The sequence below is a fragment of the Eubalaena glacialis genome, chromosome 4, assembly GCF_028564815.1.
Source record: "Eubalaena glacialis isolate mEubGla1 chromosome 4, mEubGla1.1.hap2.+ XY, whole genome shotgun sequence".
Classification (NCBI taxonomy): domain Eukaryota; kingdom Metazoa; phylum Chordata; class Mammalia; order Artiodactyla; family Balaenidae; genus Eubalaena; species Eubalaena glacialis.
The window spans coordinates 180,452,535-180,458,534 of NC_083719.1; the positions used below are offsets into that span (position 1 = coordinate 180,452,535).

Consider the following 6,000-nt stretch of genomic DNA (forward strand, 5'->3'; position numbering starts at 1 on the left):
GGTGTCCATGGTGGTTCATCAACTGTAACAAATGTACCGCTCTGGTGGGGGATGCTGATAATGGGGGAGGCTGGGGGGAGAGCAGGGGACAGATGGGAACTCTCTGTACCTTCCCCTCCATTTTGCTGTGAACCTGAAACTGCTCTAAAAACAAAGTTTTAATTTTAAAAAGGAAAAGGAATTAGTGGAGATTACTGCTTTCCCCAGGAGGCACGTGCCTCATATTGGCCAACCCCTGGACCCTCTGGGAAGAGGGCCACCCACTCCATGATGCTTTCTTCCACTAACCGCCTCCAACTTTCCACCAAGACCTTCTGCGTTGCAGCCACCAGCACTCCTTCCCCTTGGTTCCACACACCACCACCAACCTTTACACATACTTTACTAACTTATCAGCTCATCCCCTCCAACACCACCACTGCCAGATGTGTCACCCTAATATGAGAGTATTTCTAATCTACTCTACAACTCCACTAAGATATTGTTAGGGACTGCAAAAAATTTCAAATTTATTTTCTTAACTAATGCAATATAAATGGGAAACTTAAATTATGGGCTGGCCTACAAGGACTCCTCGTACTTTACCTGTGTTTCTCCTTTCCATTATCACAGCAAAATGTTTTCTGTGTTGGTTAGGGGAACTTACGCCACACTGTCTAAAAGTTTCTACTATCATTGTCCCAGTTTCCTTACTCTCATCAAAACATGACTACCGACTGTATTGGACACTCACGCGCGCACGCGCACACACACACACACATTTTTCTGTATATTATGACTTTTGACATCTGAAAAAATCCTTTCTGGCTGGGGAGAGACTGCTTCTTGGGGCTAGCCAACTCTGAGAAATAACAAAGGACTCAACCCGGAGCATGACTTTGATATGCAAACTAACCAATCGAGAACCATACTATCTCCAGCAGACCCATCCACTGTAGGAGGCAATATTTCTCTGCCTTAAACATCCCAGGGCCAGGTAGCAGGCAACTAGAGACCACTCGCATACCCAAAGCCTGCCAAAATTATTCAAAGCAGTCAATCCTGGCTGTTTCCTCTGCCCTGCCTTGCCTTTCCCATGGAAACCCCAATAAAGGCAGTGGCCTAAACCTTCCCCTCTCTCCTGTGCCTTCTGCCTCTTGACCATCCTGGTGTTTTCCCACATCACCCTGCATGGTTACATCTTGCCTTGCCTCTAGGACCTAAGAGTATAATAAACTTTGTTTTTTCCTGGGCCTCCAGTCTCCCCTTGTGGCAGCACCTGACTGACCATCTCATGAAAGAATATGTAACAGAGCTACTATTGCTTTCTTATTCACTGAGAAACTTTGTTCTGTAAAATCAGAGACTATCAGAGATTCACTGTTTGAAATTGTATCAGTAAGACTGAAACATCCCAATTTTGCCTGGAAGATATACATCATTATTTTGATATTTGACATCAAGAAGGAGTCTTGATTTAAAAACCTGGAACTAAGCTTCAAATAAAGGGTTTCTGGACACAATATTCCACATCTATCTTAATTTTATTGTTTCCAAGGAAACAAGAGCCTTGGTTGTTTGTAGTACAGACCTGATGTTAACCCCTTAACACAGTCCTGCTTTCCTTTGAGACTATCAAATTACTGCTTCCTTTAAATTTCACCTAAATGTCACAATTCTCAGAATCCAGTAAGTATACATTTTGCTTTGTTTGGTTGAGACATCCACGGTTCCTCTGCTATGCAGTCTCCCTCACTGCAATGAGTCAAAAAATCTGGGTTTTTTTTGCACCACAGGTTTGCTCCTACTGTTATTAGGCTACTTTGGTTAGGATAATTGGAAGCAACACAAATTCTATCCATAGGACACTAGTTGACTAAACTACCATACATGCACTAATAAAGGGCTCAGCAGCCACAAAAAAAGGAAAATCACTATGAACTGATATAGATGGATTTCCAGTATATAGTTTAATTGGGGAAAGAAGTACATTCATGTGAAGGTAAAAAGGAAGGAAGGAAGGAAAAAAATATATATATATATATGAATTTTGAGAAAGTTTACATCAGAAACTAATAAAATGGAAATGGTTAGCTACTGGTGGTAATGTGATGTGAGACTTCTGAATATACCTTTTTATAAGGTTTTACCTTTGAACCATGAAAAGGTTTTATAAATTAAAAAAATAAGTTAATTCAGAAAGGAAGCAAACCTTAAAACTAAATGTAAACAGAAATGCACATAATAGTGTATCAAACTGATAACAGAACCATGAGAGAAAAGACTTAGAGTTCATACAAATATTTGAGCACAGTACTATGAACTGCATATACTTAATATAAACTATTAAAGACCAAAAAATGCAAAAACACTTAATACTTTATTGAGCAAGTCTACCGTTGGTAGTAATATTGGTATCATAATTTTTGAAACTACTGTACCCATACTGTTGGATAAAACAATATATTAATGGTATTACAAACCAAGGTTTTTATAATAAGAGAAAAGAGATAAAGTATAAAATAAAGAAAAAAGCACATATTAAATTTTTACTAGGAATATGAGTATGAACTTACAATGTAAGAGAATATATATTTTAATTGGGTTTTTGAAGAATAACAATATGAGAGTATGCTCATGATAATAATTTATATGAAAAGGAGGATATAAAATTATAAATACAATCTGATTTCAATTTTGTCTCAAAAAATATGTATATATATATATTTTAGATGACCACTGAAAGGCCTAGATACAGTTATACCCCAGTAGCACTGAGCCCATCACAGAGACCTAGGTGTCTATAAGGAAAGAGACTTCTTGGAGAAATCATTGATTACAGGTCTGTAACTGGAAAGTACAAAGTGAACTGGGGATTTACACTCAAAGACTAATATGTATGTCTTGAAGGAACACATGAATCAAATTAAAAGGACTACTCCTGGGGCTTCCCTGGTGGCGCAGTGGTTGAGAATCCGCCTGCTAATGCAGGTGACACGGGTTCGAGCCCTGGTCTGGGAGGATCCCACATGCCACGGAGCAAGTGGGCCCGTGAGCCACAACTGCTGAGCCTGCGCGTCTGGAGCCTGTGCTCCGCAACAAGAGAGGCCACGACAGTGAGAGGCCCGCGCACCGCGATGAAGAGTGGCCCCCGCTCGCCGCAACTAGAGAAAGCCCTCGCACAGAAACGAAGACCCAACGCAGCCAAAAATAAATAAATTAATTAATAATAAAAAAAAGATACAATCTTTAAAAAAAAAAAAAAAGGACTACTCCTGGCCAAGTTTGGGACAGCTTGAGCATCAAATGACAGCAACTGTTTATAATATGATGAATGAAAGAAAAATCCAGGGATATGTTGTGACACTCCGAAAGGGAAAAAAATATAGAGGGCAGGGGAAGTGGGGAGGGAAAGCTTTTGTTTATAGAAGACTGACAGCTAAAGAATGGAGAAGGAATGACAGAATTAGAAAAAAAAAATACCATTTCATAAGCCCCCAACGTAAAAACAGGTTGAAGTGAAGATCAACAAGTGATGTTAAAACCACTGATTGAAAGGGTTGGGGAAGAGATTATTCCCATATTTCCAAGTATCACCCACAGATTACCAAAAAAAAAAATGTGACTACACAAGAGAGAGATGGGCACCTTGACTAAATGCTTTGCATTCCTAATACGCAGTGGGACAACTTGCATTTATGTGCCTCCTGATGGGATACAATATGAAGTACACAACATCACCTAGGAAATTTTCACGTCTCTAAACCTGCAGTCTAACTTAGTAGCCATTGGCTCACTCTATGTGGCTACTGTGAACATGAAATGTGGCTAGTGTGACTGAGGAACTGAATTCTTAATTTTACTTACTTCTAATTAAGTTTAGAAATAAAACTGCTCAGTTACTAAAAAACTTTTCAGCATGTTTGGAGCAATCTGGGTTTCCAAATCTACTTTTTCAACAGTAAATTTTATGAAAGCTAAATACAGATCAAGTATTTCCAACAAAAATTTAGCATCCACACTGAGATGTGCTTAATGTAAAATACATACCAGATTCCAACAGTTAGTACAAAAGAAATGTAAAATTTTTCATTAATAATTTTATATTAGCTACATTAGTCATTAATTTCACCAATAATTATATATTAATAACTGGATAAATTGGGTTAGATAAGATATATTATTAAAAATAACTTCACTTTTTCCTAACTTGGCTACTAAAATTTTTTAAATTACATCTGTACGTCACATTATACTTGTATTAGACACTACTGCTCTAGACCCAATGTCCACTGTATGAGATAGACAAGTTAATTAAATGAAATCACAGGAAAACATCATATCAGAATGCCAACATTTTAAAATACAAAAATCCTGGAATTGGCAGGAACCAAAAATACAGGCAAATGTTTTAGGTAAAAGAAATCTAAAACCAAAATGCAACGTGCAAATATTTGGATCCTAGCTCTCCAAAAAACCGGACAACTATAAAAGATAGTCTTGGAAAACTGGAAAAATTTTGATTTTCTTGGTGGACAATGCAGTTTTGTTCTTAGTAGGAGACTGTCCTCATTCTTAAGAGATGAACGCTGAAGATTAAAGGTGGACGTGAATATCTGCAACTTCCCATTAAATGGTTCATCATAATATATATAATGAGAGACAAAATCTTAATTAGTGAATCTAGATGAAGGGTTCATGGATGTTCGTTTTATTGACGCCACAGATTTTCTTTAGATAAGAATTTCAAGATGAGGGACTTCCCTGGTGGTCCAGTGGTTAGGACTCCACGCTCTCACTGCAGGGGCCCGGGGTTCAATTCCTGGTTAGGGAACTAAGATCCCCTAAGCTGCGCAGCGCGGACAAAAAATAATAATAATAATAATTTCAAGATGAATACCTGGAAGAAAAATCCACCCGTCAAAACTCATCTTACTTACGGTAAATTCAATTCCAACTTATGCTACTAACAGAAACCAGCCTGCGTCGTCTTCCTTCCCAGAGACTCCTATATTTTTGAAGCTTTGGGGCTTTACAGGGCTCTGATGTGGTAAATTTACTATTTATATGAATTCCTTCACTCCTGCATTTATTTAGATCACACACACGTGCTGCCTAATAACCTGCAAAGGTATCTCTTTCCAACGTAATACAACTTACCAAACTTCAATAACCGACACCCACGGCCAGAACAAAGCCACCGAGTGCTCACCGGGACCCGGGAACAGGGGGCCATTGGGGCCAGAGTCACCGTGACGAGAACGACGGAGATGCTATTCCTTTTCCTTGTGGAGAAAGGACCCAAAGGCTGCTCTGGAGCCTTTTGAAATCGGGAGCATCGCGGATGGAGACAAGGCCTGGCCGACCCGCCTCCTCCCAGAGCTGCCGCCTGGACCTCGGCTGGCCGAGCGGGCCCGGGCTCTCGGGGGAGGGGGCGCCGCCCGGGAGCGCCGGCCGGAGGCCGGGGCGGCCAGGTCAGCGCGCGAGGCCAGCGTCCTCTGACCTCAAGCCTCTTCTTTGGTGTCTTCCCCTCCGGCTTGACCGCACAGAGGAGGGACACACGAAGAGGCGGAAATTTTACCTCAGACCCGCTCCGGAGCGCGCAGCAAAGACAGCCACCGCCTTGCGCACGCGCAGATCCAAACGCGCACGCGCACGCGCACGCGCACTTCCAGGCTCCTCGCACGGCGTAAGGGGCGGGGCCTCGGAGGTTGGGCAGATGGCGGTGGCCGCTTTTCTCTCATCTCGGAGTAGAGGAGAGCTACCCTTTTCCTCCCGCGGTTTGGTGCTGGGGTGCTGGGTTAGGCCCCGGAAGGGGGGGCTGTGGCCCAGGAACTGCGTAGTGGTTTGTTTTCCTCCATAGCCCATGCGTCTTACATGTCTTAAATGAATAACAATTGCTTTTAAATTTTGGTGCATAGTTGAATGCATCATACCTGTCATTGCACAACTCTTGCTGCACTTTCCCCACGGAGGTATGTATACAGTTACCACCTAGCTGTACTTGACCTTTTCACATGG

The 6,000-nt window shown here is 41.5% G+C and overlaps 1 protein-coding gene across 4 annotated transcripts in view; it reads right to left on the bottom strand.

Moving 5' to 3' along the window:
- LOC133091351 (zinc finger protein 177-like) overlaps window positions 1-5,590 on the bottom strand; it is a 32,156-nt gene extending 26,566 nt beyond the window's left edge. For all 4 annotated transcript variants that reach the window (XM_061190562.1, XM_061190563.1, XM_061190564.1 and 1 more), the window contains exon 1: window positions 5,140-5,590. The gene's annotated coding sequence lies outside the window, so the exon portion shown is untranslated. The remainder of the gene's footprint in view (window positions 1-5,139) is intronic.
- Between the last annotated feature and the right edge of the window lie 410 nt (window positions 5,591-6,000).